A 16822-nucleotide genomic window follows, 5' to 3' on the forward strand; every position below is an offset into this window, starting at 1 on the left:
CCAGGCGGGTCTTGAACCCGCGGGCCCAGGCAATCCACTCACCTCAGCCTCCCAAAGGCGTGGGATTACAGGCTGAGCCACCGAGCCCGGCTACAATAGATATTTTTTTGTAATGTGTTGTTGATTTCACTTTGCTACTATAAGTACTTTTGCATCTATGTTCATTAGGGTTATTGGTTTGTAGTTTTCTTTCTTTGTTGTCTTTTCCTGGCCTTGGTATTAGGATGATACTGGCTTGGTAGAATGAGTTAGAGAAAATTCTCTTCTTTTCAATCTTTGGAAAACCTGCAGTAAAATTGGTTCCAGTTCTTTGAAAGTCTGGTAGAATTTTGCTGTGAGTTCATCAAGTCTTGTACTTTTTTTTTTGGGGGGGGGAGACTTTTAATTACTGTTTTCAATCTTGCTACTTGTTATTGATCTGTTCAGGATTTCTATGTCTTCCTGATTCAGGATTGGGGGGTGTATATTTCCAAGAATTTCTCTGTTTCCTCTAGATTGCCTGATTTGTTTGCATAGAGATGTTCATAGTAATCTTGGATGATCTTTTTGTATTTCCATTGCAGCAGTTGTAATGCTTCCTTTTCTTTTCTCCTCCCTTCCTCCCTCCCTCCCCCTTTTCCTTCCTTCCTTCCTTCCTTCCTTCCTTCCTTCCTTCCTTCCTTCCTTCCTTCCTTCTTTCCTTCCTTTCTCTCTCTCTTTCTTTGAGTCAGGATCTCACTTTGTCACCCAGTCTGTAGTGCAATGGTATAATCACAGCTCACCACAACCTCAAACTCCTGGAATCAAGTGATCCTCCCACCTCAGCCTCCTGAGTAGTGGGACATACAGGTATGCACCACCAAGCCCAGCTATTTTTTGATGTGTGTGTGTGTGTGTGTGTGTGTGTGTGTGTGTGTGTGTGTGTGTGTAGATGAGATCTCAGTATGTTTTCCTAGGCTGGTCTCAAATTCCTGGATTCAAGTAGTCCTCCTGCCTCCGACTTTCAAAGTGCTGGGAACAGGCGTGAGCCACCATGCTTAGCCTCCATTTTCACTTCTGATTGAGCTAATTTGAATCTCCTCTCTTTGTTTCTTAATTAATCTCACTAGTGGTAAATCAATTTCATTTTTCTTTTCAAAGAACAAACTTTTGTTTTCATTGATCCTTTGCATTGCTTTATTGGTTTAAATTTCATTTATTTCTGCTCTGATTTTCATTATTTCCTTTCTTTTGCTAGCTTTGGGTTTGGTTTGCTCATGTGTTTTCCCAGTTTCTTGAAATATAACATTAACTTGTCAATATGTGATCTTTTAGTCATTTTAATGTTGGCCTTAAGTGCTATAAATTTTCTTCTGAGCATAGCTTAGGCTGTGTCCCAGAGGTTTTGATGACCTGTGTCATGGTTGTCATTCATTTCAGGCAATTTTTAAATTTCCATCTTGCTTTTCTTGTTGACCCAGAGATGACTCAAGAGCAGATTGCTTAATTTCCATGTATTTTTTTGGTTTTGAGAGCTCTTCTTGGAGTTAATTTCCAGTTTTATTTTACTGTAGTCTGAGAAGGTAGTGGTATGAATTTAATTTTTTTGAATTTATTGAGGCTTTATTTGTGGCCTATCATATGGTTCATCATAGAGAATGTTCATTTTTTTGGAAAAAAAGTACATTCTGTAGTTTAAGATTAGAATATTTTGTAGGTGTCTGTCTTTTAGGTCCATTTCCTCTAAGGTCCAACGTTTCTTCATTGACTTTCTGCCTTGATGACCTGTCTATTGCTATCAGTGGAGTGTTGAAGACTCCCACTATTATTTGTATTGCTGTCTATCTCTTTTCTTAGGCCTAGTAGAATTTGAATTATACAGCTGGAAGCTCTGGCGTTAAGTGCATATACATTTAAAATTATTATATCTTCCTGTTGGATTGATTACATTATCATTACATAATAATGTGATTTGTCTTTTTTCACTATTATTAATTTAAAATCGATTTTACCTGATATGAGAATGGCTACTTTTGTTCATTCTTGGTTTCCATTTGTGCAGGATACTTTTTCACACTCTTTTACCTTGAGTCTATAGGAGTCTTTGTGTGTTAAGTGGGTCTCTTGACTTGAAGGCAGCAGATATTAAGATTAAAAAAAATTCATTCTGCTATTTTTATCTTTCAAGTGGTGCATTAAGAGTATTTTACATTCAGGGTTAATAATAATATGTAAAATGCTTTCCATTCATCATGTTGATTGTTACCTAGTTGCTTTTTATTTTTCCTCTATTGTGTTGATGTTATATAAGCTTTGTGAGCTTTTTAATTTCCAGTGTTTTTCTACAAGTGTGTTTGATCTATATTTCAATAGTTAGAACTTCTTTGAGTATTTCTTGTAGAACCAGGCTAATAGTGACAAATTCCCTCAGTATCTGCTTATCTGAGAAATACTTTATTTCTTCTTTATTTATGAAACTTAGTTTTGTGGGATACAAATTCTTGGCTGAGAGTTATTCTGTATGGGGAGACTGAAGATAGAGCCCCAGTCATTTTTGGCCTGTAGGGTTTCTGCTGAGAAGTCTGTTGTTAGTCTGATAGGTTTATCTTTATAAGTTATTTGAAGCTTTTGTCTCACAGCTCTTAGAATTTGTTCCTTCATGTTAACCTTGCTTAACTTAATGACTATATGCTAAGATATAAAACTGGGACCTGAAAGAGATTTCTAAGAGAGTATGCCCTCAAGAAAGATACAATTTAGTGGAAAGATTAAGATATTTCTACAAAAATCTATATTTTTATCATCAGGTATGGTACCTTTCATAACCGATGTATAGTGTCATTGAGTTTCAAAGGATGGTTAGATACATCTATTTAATGGAGCCAAAAGCTCCCTGATGGTTATGACATTTGATCTTACCCTTGCCTTTAATGAAAGAAGAAAAGTTTTACATGCAGAGGTGGAAAAAAGGAAATCAGGTGAAATAAACAGCATTGACACAAGTACAGCTGTGTAAGATTAGAATAAGTTGGGAAGACAATGGTCTCAGTTTTTCCATTTCCTGGAGGGTATAACATGTATGACAGATGTAAGTACTTTATAATGAGAGTAAAAATAGCTCATACTTTTAAAGCATATTTTAGGAACCAGGTACTGTAATACATGGTTCATATTTATTAGCTCATTGTATACTAACAACATCCCTATGAGTCAGATGCCATATTAATCACATTTCACAGTTTAGAAAACTGAGATATATTTAGATGTCAATGAACTTGTTTAAAATCATAAAGATACTAAGTAAAAAAAAACTAGGTTCAAATCCATAGAGTTTTGTAGTAGCTGAGAAAGTAGATTAAGAACAAATTGCACAGGTTATTGAATGACAGCATAATAAATGTATTTTTAATTTCAGGTGCAATGGAAAGCCAATATTAATTTTACAAATAGAATATTATGTGAGCCGAGCTCGGTGGCTCAGCCTGTAATCCTGCGCCTTTGGGAGGCTGAGGTGAGTAGATTGCCTGAGCCCGTGGGTTCGAGACCCGCCTGGGCAACGAGACCTCATCTCTACAATAAATCAAAAAATCAGCCGGGCGTGGTAGTACACGCCTGTAGTTCCAGCTACTTGGAAGGTTGAGGCGGAAGGATCGCCGGAACCCAGCAGGCGAGGCTGTGGTGGCTGGAAGCGGTGCCATTAAAAGTAAGAATGCTGGTGTCATTAAAAGTAAGAAAAGAAAGTAGAGTCATTTTTAAAAGATGATGAGATCAGTTTTGGCACATTGGTCTAATAGATTTTTTTGTTTTGTTTTGTTATCTTTTGTTAGGCATTGTAAAAAAACTCGCTCAAACTACTGGCCAACGTGAATAAATCATAGACAGTAGACATTATAACAATTTAATCATTTTGATATTTAGACCTAACTAGTACAATACCAATACCTTCATTTAGAGAATATTTCAACTTGAAATGTAATAGTTGAGAAGCACTGAAATACATTGTTTCTCAGAAAGAAGATTCATTTTGCAATAACAAAAGTCAATAGTATTATAGCCGCAAAAAAAAAAAAAGAAAGCCACCATATTTTGAAAATTAGGTTGAGTGTGGTGGCTCACACTTACAATCTTAGCACTTTAGGAGGCTGAGTTAGGAAAATTGCTTGAGGTGAGGAATTTGAGATTGTGCAACTTAAAGAGACCACATCTCTACAAAATGTTTTTTTAAAAAATAGCCTGCATGAAAAGCTTTGTGTTATTGTGCCATTGCACTTAAGCCTGGGCAACAGTGTGAGACCCCAACTTAAAAAAAAAATTAATTAATTAGCATCATTGGCAGTTCTCACAATTTCCCTGTTTCATGGTGACCTAACCAAGCAGACCAAGGAGGTGTTTCCTTAATTATCTAAAAGCTTTATTAGGCACATGGTAAGTGTTCAATAAGTGAATGAAAATGGGAGACTATTGGAATACGGACTCTCTAATGTCTGATGAACCACTCCTCTATCCCCTACCCCATGCTGTCCGTGGAAAAATTATCTTCCACGAAATTGGTCCCTGATGCCAATAAGTTTGGGGACCGTTGACTTATCATCTTTCTAACTGTAGTCATCAGGACATACTTTAGTGATAGAAACACATTTTCTCAATCAGCCATGTTCTTCTATTTTATAAATTAGTAATATTTGAGGTTAAAATGTAATCAATATTGACTCATTTAAAAATTGCTTCTAAGTACTTCTTATTCAAAAAGTAGTTCTGACTTAAAAATATGGGCCTTTTATAAAACCACATTTAATATTTGCCTCTTAAAAATACTGCTGTGGCACTTGCATATTTATTTATCTATTCAGCAAATATTTACTTTGAGCATGGCTAGCATCTACTAGGCTCTGCTACTGATGCTAGCAATGTAGCAGTGAACACAACTAAGGAAATCCCATTCCATACAGCTTACATTATAGTAAAGAATATAGACAATAATCAAGTATACAAACTCTGTTGAATATTGTTTGGCAGTCATAAATTCTATGAAGATAAGTAAAGCATAGGTAGTAATGAGGATGAGGACGGCTTCTTAGAGAGGTATTCCAAGTCAGAATGTTACTTAAAAGTTAGAAACAAAGGATTTGAGAGAAAGAGTGGAGAAAAAGATGAATCTAATATTCTGGCCTGAACAGTTAGGTGAATGGGGATAGCATGCCACGATAGGCAACTGGAGAAAGTGTTGTTAGAAGATTGAGTCAAAAGGTCATAGAGTTTGATATTTCTGCTAATTATCCAAGTGGAGACATTGACTACTCAGTTGGGTTTGTGAATCTAGAGTTTAGCAGAGAGGTCAGGACTGGTGATAAAAACTTGGAAGTCCCAGTCTTTAGAGAATTTTTAAAGACATGGAAGAGGGTACGTTAAAGCCATTATCATCAAATGAAAGGATCTAGGAAATCAATAAAGTAAGATAGGATGTCTGAAGGATGGGGTATTGAATTATACTATAAGAACTGGTAAGATGAGGATAATGAAGCAAAATAAACAGAAAAATATGTCCAGTAAGGTAAGAACAAAATTCCAAGAATATGCTGCTTTTAAAAATGAAAACTATTCAAGGAGGAAACAATTATTGGTTGTGTGTTAAGAACCAATAGTAAGAACATGGAGTTAACCATGCTGCCCATCAAAAGAGGACTGGATAAAAAAATGTGGTACATGTATACAATGGAATATTACACTGCTATAAAGAGGAACAAAATCATAAACTTCACAGCAACATAGGTGGAATTAGAGTTTATAATACTGAGTGATCTCTTACAGAAACAAAGAGCTGAGTATCATATGTTCTCATTCATAAGTGGACCTTGAACAACTATCATATTACTGTAGGAAAGGGATTGAAAGTAGTGGGAAACTGCGGGGGGTGGGGAGGGGGTAGCTGGGATTGACAGTCACTAACCACCAGGGGAAGGGGGGGCACACCTCATCAATAAGGGTACCTGCACAATGAACATTTGTATACCTAACCCTGAATTGTATCCCACAGTTTCAAAACAAAAATTAAGTGAGAAAAAAAAGAACAAACAACTGACTGATTAGGCCACTGGAGGTCTCTGATGACCTTGGCAATAGGGGTAAGTGATAGAAAAGAATCAAGTAAAACCCTTTGACGTGTGTCCAAGCAAGCAGAGAGAAAGTGGAGAGAAACAACACAGTGATCTTTTCCATAAGGGGAGAATAGAGATGGAGGAGTAGCTGGAATTGCAGGATTGACCTTTGATAGAAGTCAGTTTGTTCTTCAATTCAAATAAGGGGGAGATAGAGTGATTAGTTGCAGATTCACATATACTGGGAGAGTTAATGGAGTTGAAGTGAGAATATTCTCTTTTAATTGTTTTTATTTTCTCAAAGAAATATGAAATAAGATCATCACCTAAGAAAAAGAAAGGTAGGTATATGAAAACTCATTATCTAGAGGTCGAAAATCTCAAAAGAGGATATACAGACAGCCAATAGACACATGAAAAAGTGTTCAGCCTCACTAATCATCAGAGAAATGCAAATCAAAACCGCAATGAAATACCGCTTAACTCCAGTAAGAATGACCATCATTAATAAAAACAAACAGCAACAGATGCTGGGGAGGATGTGGAGAAAAAGGAACACCTCTACATTGCTGGTGGGAATGCAAACTACTACAACCTCTTTGGAAAACAGTGTGGTGATTTCTGAAAGAACTAGAAACTGACCTTCCATATGACCCGGCAATCCCCCTATTGGGAATATACCCGGAGGAACTCAAGTCATTCTACCAAAAAGATTCCTGCACATACATGTTTCAAAAACATGGAGCCAACCATGCTGCTCATCGAAGCTGGGCTGGATTAAAAAAATGTGATACATATACACCATGGAATATATTGCAGCCATAAAGAAGGACAAACATATGGACTTTGCAGCAACTTAGATGGATTTAAAGTCTATCATACTGAGTGATCTATCACAGAAACAAAGAGCAGAGTACCATATGTTCTCACTCATAAGCGGACCTTGAACAATTATCATAATACTCTAAGAAAGGGATTGGCAGTAGTGGGAAACTTCCAGGGGAGAGGGGGTGGGATTGACAGTTAATAAAAAATTACCAGGGGAGGAAGGGGCACACCTCATCAACAAGGGTACCTGCATAATGAACATCTGTATACCTAATCCTGAATTGTACCCCACATCTTAAAAAAAAAAAAAAAAAAAATATATATATATATATATATATATATATATATATATATATATATATATTTCACTGTTTTCTAACAAGGCTGCCAAAGAATGTAAATATACAACTTATATTTAAGATCACAATTTTCTACTATTTCTGTCTATCATGAAGACAGATTTAAGTATTCCATTACTATGATATACCAAACTACTAGCTATGTTATCACAGGGTCCCTAACACAGGGTTGCAGATCAGCACTGGTCTATGGTCTATTAGCAACCGGGGCCACACAGCAGGAGTGAGCAGTGGACGAGTGGAGTTCCACAGCCAGTCAAATCAGCAGTGGCATTAGATTCTCATAGGAGCGCGAACGCTATTGTGAACTGTGAATGTGAGGAATCTAGGTTGCATTGCTTCTTATGAGAATCTAACACCTGATGATCTGAGTGGATCTGAGGCTCAACTGCACAGCCTCATTCCTTCTAACTCCTCCCACCCCTACCTGTGGAAAAACTGTCTTCCACGAAATAAGGCCCTAATGCCAAAAAGGTTGGGGACCACTGCTTCATCAGATATGTTATTTGTAACTTGATGGTATGCTGCTACAAGCACTCAGAGTATTAAGATATAATTTATCTAATAGTTTGCTCTGGCTTATCTTTCATGGAAAAGGCTATGTAAATCCTAGTGTTAAGAAGAAATGCTAACACACATTTCAAAATGAAATCAATGCAACAGATTTTCTCTCAGGACTAAAATGACTCTAAGTAACTTGAGTAGGGGGATATGCAGAATACTAGTTATATCTGTCTAAAGCAATTATGTTCTCCAGGGGCAAAAGTGCCTAGGAGTATTCAATCTGTTGCTACTACCCCAGATTTTTAAAAAATCCTTATTGGTCACAGTTGATACAGAAGATGCCTTGAAGAAACTCTGAAAAATTGTGTTTTTTCTTATAATAAACATCAAAATTATTCTGTCTACTTCACATGTTTATGCTTATTTTGTGACTATTTCAATAGGTATATACTTCTATGTTTTTCTTAAATAAAATAATAGAAAAGTTAATTAAACATGTATACTCTTGCTCTATCTATTTAACTGCTTGTAATTTTTATGAATTTAAATGTCTTTTATTTCTTCTTATTTTCACTAGATGTATTCAATTTTAAAATAGGAAAAGAAAGTTAATTTTAGAGCATGATATAGTATATCTCATATTCTAAATTGAGAATGTAATTAATGATTTAATTGCTATTCTACAAACAATTAAACAGCATGATAGAAATTGGTGCCTATACATTGCACCATTTACATTGACACAATTTCTTGATTGTGACATCTGGATCCCATAAATATGGTCATGTAATTCTTCATATCCAAATGAAAAAGTTGGGTTAGATTGCAATAAAAATGGAAATTATAAGGAAAATCGAAGACATACATATTTTCTATGTCTGATATGCTCTTAGACCATTTGTAAATAAAAGGTGTCATGAGGGCAACCCTCTTTTGTTTCTCCTCCCACCTGGGACCTTTTCTGTCTTCTTAATAAACTCCTGCTTTCTCAAAAAAAAAAAAAGTGTCATGACACATAAAACACCATGATTATGTTCTCTGCTACCATTCTTGCAACTTTGTTTCTGGAAAAAAAGATTAGAGATGTCAAGAAAGCTGCTAAGGCATTCATTTGTTTTTCTTTTTGTGGCTATTGTGAATGGGATCGCGCTTTCCTTTCCGACTTCTTTGTTGTTGGTGTATAGAAATGTTACTGTCTTTTGCACATTTATTTTATACCCCGAGACTTTGCTAAAGTCCTTTATCAGTGTAAGGAAGATTTTGGTTTTTGACAGATTCTGTTGGGGTTTCAAGGTATAAAATCATGTCATCTGCCCAGAGGGATAACTTAACTTCCTCTTTTCCTATTTGGATACCCCTGATTTCCCTCTTGTCTGATTGCTGTAGCTAGGACTTCCAATACTATGTTGGACAGGAGGCATCCTTGTCTTGTTCAAGTTTTCAGGGAAAATGGTTCCAATTTCTGTGTGTTTAGCAGTATGCTGACAGTGGGTTTCTCTTAGATGGCTCTTACTATATTGATGTATGTTCCATCTATGCCTAGATGTTCGAGGGTTTTTATCAAGAAGGGGTGCTGGATTTTATCGAAATCTTTTTCTGCATCTAATATATAATCATGTGGTTTTTGTTTTTACATCTGTTGATATATTTATTAATTATGTTTATGGTCTTGTGGACGTTGAACCAGCACTACAACCTAGGAATGAAGCCTACTTGGTCATGGTGGATGATTTTTGAGATGCGTTGTTGGATCTCATTTGCTTGTTGAGAATTTCAGCATCTATATTATCAAGGATATTAGCTTGTAGTTCTCAGAGAAGTGAATGACCTTTACAAATGAAACTACAAAACACTGCTCAAAGAAATCAGAGATGACATAAACAAATGAAAAAATATTCCATGCTTTATGGACTAGAAGAATCAACAATGTTAAGATGTTCATCCTACTTAAGACAATCAACAGATTTAACGCAATATCCATTAAATTACCAGTAGCATCCTTCTCAGATCTGGAAATGACAATACAGGAATTCATATGGAAACATAAACAACCACCAACAGTCAAAACAATCCTCAGGAAAAAAGACAAAAAAACCCCAAAACAAAAACAAAGTGGGAGGTATCATATTCCCAGACTTTAAAATTTATTATAATGGGTATTGCATTAAATCTGTAGATTGCTTTAGCAAGTATGGACATCTTAACAATGTTTCTTCCAGTCCATGAGCATGGAATATTTTCCCATTTCTTCATGTCACCTTTGATTTCTTTAAGCAGTGTTTTGTAGTTTTCATTGTAAAGTTCTTTCACGTCTCTGGTTAATAAGATGCCTTAGGTATTTTATTTTTTTTCTAGCTATTGTGATTGGGATTGTTCTTTTTATTTGGGTTTCTGTTTGTTTATTGTTGGTGTATAGAAATCCCACTGTCTTTTGCTCATTGATTTTTATACCCTGAGACTTTACCAAAGTCCTTTATCAGTGCAAGGAGGTTTTTGACAGATTCTCTTGAGTTTTCTAGGTATAGAATCATGTCATCTGCAAAGAGGGATAACTTGACTTCCTCTTTTTCTATTTGGATACCGCTGATCTCTTTCTCTTGTTTGATTGCTTTAGCTAGGACTTCCAAAACTATGTTGAAAGGAGGGGTGAGCTCGGGCATCCTTGTCTTGTTCCAGGTTTCAGGGGAACTGGTTCCAATTTCTGTCTGTTTAGCAGTATTCTAGCTGTAAGTTTCTCATAAATGGCTCTTACTAATTTGAGGTATGTTCCATCTATGTCTAGATGTTTGAGGGTTTTTATCAAGAAGAGGTGCTGGATTTTATCAAAAGCTTTTTCTGGACCTAATGACATGATCATGTGGCTTTTATTTTTACATCTGTTGATGTATTTAATTATGTTCATGGTCTTACGAATGTTGAATCAGAGAAGTGTTTACAATGGCCAAGCCACCAGGCCAGCATTTTATTTTATTTTTTCATTTTTTAAAAAAAAAATTTATATTAAAGATGTGTGGTACAATTCAGGGTTAGATATATAAACTTTGATCATGCAGATACCTTTTTGATGAGGTATGCCCCTCCCTCCCCTAGCAGTTTCCCTCAACTACCAATTCTTCCCACCCCGACAGTTTCCCACTACTGTCAATCACTTTCTTATAGCGGTATAATTGTCCAAGGTCTGCCTATGAGTGAAAACATGTGGAACTCTGTTCTTTGTTTCTGTGATAAATCACTGAGTATGATCGACTCCAAATCAATCCAAGTTGCTGCAAAGTCCATATATTTGTCCTTTTTTATGACTGCATAATATTCCATTGTGTATATGTGCCACATTTTTAAATCCAGTACAGGTTCGATGGGCAGCATGGTTGATTCCATGTTTTTGTTATTGTGAATAGAGTTGCAACAAACATATGTGTGCAGGTATCTTTTTTGTAGAATAATTTGAGTTCCTCTAGGTATAATCCCAATATGGGAATTGCTGGGTCATATGGAAGGTAAATTTCTAGTTCTTTCAGAAATCCCTGACCAGCATTTTAAAAGTAACCTGGAAAGTTCTAGAATTTCTGTAGTATAGAAAAACTTAGGCAATAGGTTCAATTGCCCATGAGGGAGCTTGTTCTCTAGCTGTATTTGCATATTAAGCACACAGCTTTTACCAGGATTGAATGTTTATGGTTGGAGGAAAGTTCCTTGATAGAGTGGACATACTTAAGGACATTATGCAGAAATCCCAGACCACTAGTTGATGCAAAAACTACAGCAAAACCAGCACAATAATAGTACAAAACTGGCAAAATATTTCATTCTCCTTTGAGTCTCTTTCAGTCTTCTCTGAGTCTGCTTTTATGGATCCTCAACATCCCAGTGCTCTCATTCTGCTTCCTGAATGTTCAAGAAATTGCTAAAATCATCCAACATTTACCAATCCCATACTCTGTTCCAGGCACTGAGCACTGTGTTTGATTGTTTGTTTTTTTGCCACTTAATGTTTACCACAGTGTAAACAGTGTACACAGTGTACAGTGTACTTAATTTCATCTGTACACTGTGACAGAGCTGGCAACAACAAATCTATACTACCATGCTGGTGCTGGTCTATTAGACTCACTCCAAGCTGATAGCCTCTCATGTACCATCATGTCATCAAGTGCTATTCACAGTTATAACTCAACTTTGGACTACCTAAATGGTGAATCTTCACACATTGGTCATTCTGTGAGAAGCCATTCTTAGCCAGATGATATACTGAAACAGGCTGATAAGATACTCTGCTGCAGAGCATTTGTCCCCTACTACACGGACACCTGCCTATTCTTCCCACAAGTAGAATCAGCTCTGGCAACAAACCATGGGTGAGACCATCACCTTCCAAAAGAAAATTCTAAACTTATGTTAGTAGACATTCAGTTGCCTCTAGAATTTTAAAGTAAGAGTCACAGTAAGGTACACTTTGTGTTATTTCTTTCTCTTTTCTTTTTTTCCTTCTTTTTTTTTTGAAGTGAGAAAGCAAGATTTATTGAAAGAACAGAAAAGCTCTCACAATGGGAGAGGACCCAAGGAGGTTGTCTTATTTTTCTTTTTAAGAATCAAAAGAACCCATCAAGAAAGGGGGGAGACAGCCCACACAATGGGAAAAAAAATATTTGCAGACTGTAAATCTGACAAAGGTCTAACATCCAGAATCTACAAGAAACTCAAAGGTGCCAAAAGGAAAAAAAACAACAAAAAAAAGCAACCTATTAAGAAGTGGGTAAAAGATATGAATAGACACTTCTCAGATGAAGACACACAAGCAGCCAACAGATGCATGAAAAAATTCTCAGCCTCACTAATTATCAACGAAATGCAAATTAAAACCACACTGAGTTACCACCTAACTCCAGTCAGGATGGCCATTCTCAATAACTCAAAAAACAACAGATGCTAGAGAGAATGCAGGGAAAAGGTAACGCTTCTACACTGTTGATGAGAGTATAAACTAGTACTACCTCTGTGGAAAATAGTGTGGTGATTCCTAAAAGATCTCAAAATCTACCTTCCATAAGGAATATTCTGGGAATATTCCTGGAGGAACTCAAATCACTCTATAAAAAAGATATCTGCACACACATGTTTATTGTATGTAGCATTATTCACAATAACAAAAACATGGAACCAACCATACTGTCTATTGAAAGTGGACTGGATAAAGAAAATGTGGTATATATGCACAATGGAATATTATACATCCATAATGAAGAACAAAATGATGAACTTCGTAGCAACTTGGATGGACTTAGAGTTTATAATACTGAGTGACCTATCACAAAAACAAAGACCTAAGTACCACATGTTCTCACTCATAAGCAGACCCTGAACAGTTATTATAATACTGTAAGAAAAGGATTGACAGTAGTGAGACACTGTCAGGGGAGTGGGGGTGGGAGCACATAACATCAATATGGGTACCCAAACTTTACTTGTGCTATGACTGTGACCACTTGTGTACTTAACTCTGAATTATACCCTGCATCTTTAAAATAAATATTAAAAAATAAAAAAGAACATAAAAAAAGAATCATTGAAAGAAAACCAGGAACTAATATGAAAACATTCTCTTCTTAATGCTATGTAGAGATGTACTTCTTAGAATTACATAGGGTTTATAATTTCTATTATTACAGCTAAGAGTTGCACTGTTTAAACAGTCTTTTTGTTGTTGTTGTTGTTTTAATTTAAATCAAGGAATAACAAAACATAAGCTGTAACCAGAATCCTGAACTATTTAAATGGGCTTTCTTCTCTCACTGTTGTGGTTGTTTCATGGCAAAGAGGTACACTCTCCCAGAGCTCCATTTGATGCACTGTTTTTGTAGTGATGAGAATGAAATTCGTTTTCTTTATTTTGCTATTGCTTCAGTGCAATCAGTAGAACCCTAGTGGTTTGGGAAAAATTTGTAGGCTAGGGTAAGTGTCTGACTTCAGTGAATGGTTAGGACGTTGAAAAGTACAGTTCAGTGGGCCTGGTTTTATCAAGAGTAAGACTGTCAACACCTCACAAGTTAAACTCCCTCACTATTAAGATGCTCTGTAGGAGCTTGCTTTCAGCCACAGGTGCTCACAACCAATACACATTTCTATGTCAAAATCAATCTAAATCTGTTAAAAGAAAGAAAGTTAAATACAAAAGCTTCAGATTTCTCAAATTGTTATTACAACTCTGCTCTCAAAAAAAATATGCAGGAAGTTTTACTGGACATCTATACATACTTATTTTTAACTTTTTTTCTAAATGATTTTTAAAAATTAAATTAGAAAAATTACTAGCTTTTAATGTGTGTTCCATTCTAAAGTAATGAATGTTTCTTTATGACATTTATATTCTCATGTGTCCCCTCCTGTACACAATTATTCAAATTTACATATTTAAATTAAAGTTACTCTTAAAAATGTAAGATGTTGCATGCCTTCTTTCTTTTGGAAATTACTTATTTTGAGATAAGAAACAGAGTATCAAGTGTACAGTTGGAGTACATTACCTTTGAAGTTCCTCCCTACTCTGAAATTATTGTTTTGTATTTCAGTAGTCAGGATCAATCTTACTAAGTGTAGAAAGGAGAAGAATATATCTGCATTGCATAAATTAATAAGAATAAAGAGACTTTCTGCTTAAATTAATCTTTTCCCCCATCTGCTAGTGTCTAAAATCTTTCTCCTTCATTAGAGTTATTTCTTAAAGATGCTCTTAAGACTTTTGAATTTTACTCGGGCTCAGGTATTACATTACAAAAGAGAAATAATCAAATCACTTAGATTAATTTCCCTAACTGCTATAAATTTTCTTGAAAATAAGACCTTATAGGCAAGTTTGGGGTGAATAGTTGGGAAGAAACATGATATTGTTCTATGCTGAACTAGTAAAGCACCTTTATAAGCAGCTTCCCAGTCAATTGACTGTCTCTTTTCGCCTTCACATAAAGGATTACTTCTTTCAGGAACTTTTATTCCAACTATCATTTTGTACAGCATTGGTAGAACCCTTTTCTTGGGTCTACTTATAGCTTTCCATTGTGTCACCTGGGCTTGATATTTTTATATTGTTCTTTTTAAAGTCTGGAGATTTTTTTTCATGCATTCATTGTCTTGGGACAGTCCATTATGACCTTCCCTAGTTTTCCACACTCCCTAGTAGGGCAGAATTGAAAGAGAGATAGAGAGAGAGAGAGAGAGAGAGAGAGAGAAGAAAAAAAGAGGGACCAATCTCAGCAGGCAGGTAACTGAAAGGAGGAATAGCAGAGCCATTCCTTAAGCCATTACTTCAGATAAATGTGGCTTAATTCATAATTATTTTTAGCACTTATCTGACATAACCACAATTTTTTAAGCCTGATACATTAACTGGAATTTTACATATAACTGAAACCAAAAATATCCTGCGGTTCATTTTCTATAAATATGAAAAAGCAAAATCAAAATTCATGGTTTCCCTCTTAAAATGTGCAAATACATTGGTAAAAATATCAATGTGGTCTTTAGAACTTGTTGGTCTTTGTTAGAGACTTATGTGCATACTAACAACTTATTTTCCCCAAAACATAAATCACAGCAACAGTCTCATGGTAACTGCATATTTTTCAAACATTGTAAACTAATAATGTCATCAAGCTAAAGACCTAGAAGTAAAGGGATTTGTATATTCCATTATCAGTTATAGAGTCTTCAAATTTCCTTGATGTAGCAGGATATTTACCATGTAGCATCCCTCTCTGGTAACATCTCATTATTGTCAGATAACTAACTCTCTGTGATGAAAGAGAGGAAGTGCTTCCTTTATGGGGTTTATAACATTACACTCTCCTTGTGTAACAATATCGTATGGATCAATAGAAACAGCAAAGAACAAGCCTTCTGCTTCTTTATTTCATCAATATTTTAAATCAGAACTCTCAGTGGTGAGAAAGGGAAACATATAGCCTGACCTAATTTTTCTCAAAGATTGTCCTGGAAAAATAAATAGGCATTATCAACTAAGTCAGTAATTCAAATAAGTATATTACGAAGTAAAATAGTGTCTATTTGTGATTTTATATTTAAATATATTTTCCAAATAATTAATCACAAGTATCAGGGAAATCATTCAAGTATAAGATAAGGTTATGTGTAAAGAGAGCCAACAACAGCAGCTTACTGAGCAAATTCAATGTTCTGCTCAAACTGACTTCAGAAAAGAGAATTCCATCTCTTGCTTAATTTACCAATTGTTAATAAAGGATGAGGGACACGGAGGGCACTCGTTAATTTATCAATACATCATAATTTGAAAATGCATGATATAAATCCACATTTGGGGGACGTTAGAAGACAGATAGGGTATCATGTATAATTATATTATATTATTCCCAGGTTAACTCAGTCCACACAAAAAAAATCAGCATTATCCATTGTTACAATGCATCTCAAAGCTATTTCATTAGTCAGTCAACAATATGTACTAAGAGTTTAGGCTGAAAACTGTGTAGAAACTATTGACTTTATTTGCAGATAGGTAGTAAAAGGATGTTTTGAAACAAGTTCCAATACCTAAGAGCAAGCAGTCATTTTAGTAATTTTATTCAGAAAGATAAGTTCATCCTTCTTTTCTTTTCCCCTCTTCCTTCCTTCCTCTCTCTTTCTTCCTCTATTTTTCCCCATAAATATTTTTTGAGTACCTATATGTTTCAGGCAATGATTGGTACAAGTAAATAACAGTACATAAATCCGATAGCTTCTATACTGTCATAATGCTTACATTATGCTGGAGAAATCGCATGATAAACAAACATATACATAAATGAGTTAATTTCAAATAGTAGTGCCATCAAGAAAATAAAACTAGGAAATGATATAGTGATAGCATAGTTATGCATAAATAAATAAAACTGGAGGCTTGGTGTGGTGGCTCATGTCTGCAATCCCGTCACTTCGGGAGGCTGAGGTAGAAGGATCTCTTGAGCCCAGGAGTCTGAGATCAGCCTGGGCAACATAGTAAGACCTCTTCTTTACAAAAAAATGCATAAAAATCAGCTGGGAGTGATGGTATATACCTAAAGCCCTAGC

General features: G+C 35.5%; 1 protein-coding gene across 1 annotated transcript in view; it reads right to left on the minus strand.

Moving 5' to 3' along the window:
• Positions 1-16822, minus strand: part of LRP1B (LDL receptor related protein 1B) — a 1912798-nt gene that overhangs the window by 1021956 nt on the left and 874020 nt on the right. The gene's annotated exons all lie outside the window — the stretch shown is intronic.

This window comes from Carlito syrichta, unplaced genomic scaffold, assembly GCF_000164805.1.
Source record: "Carlito syrichta isolate Samal-C Ts95f unplaced genomic scaffold, Tarsius_syrichta-2.0.1 Scaffold301673, whole genome shotgun sequence".
In the NCBI taxonomy this organism is placed as follows: domain Eukaryota; kingdom Metazoa; phylum Chordata; class Mammalia; order Primates; family Tarsiidae; genus Carlito; species Carlito syrichta.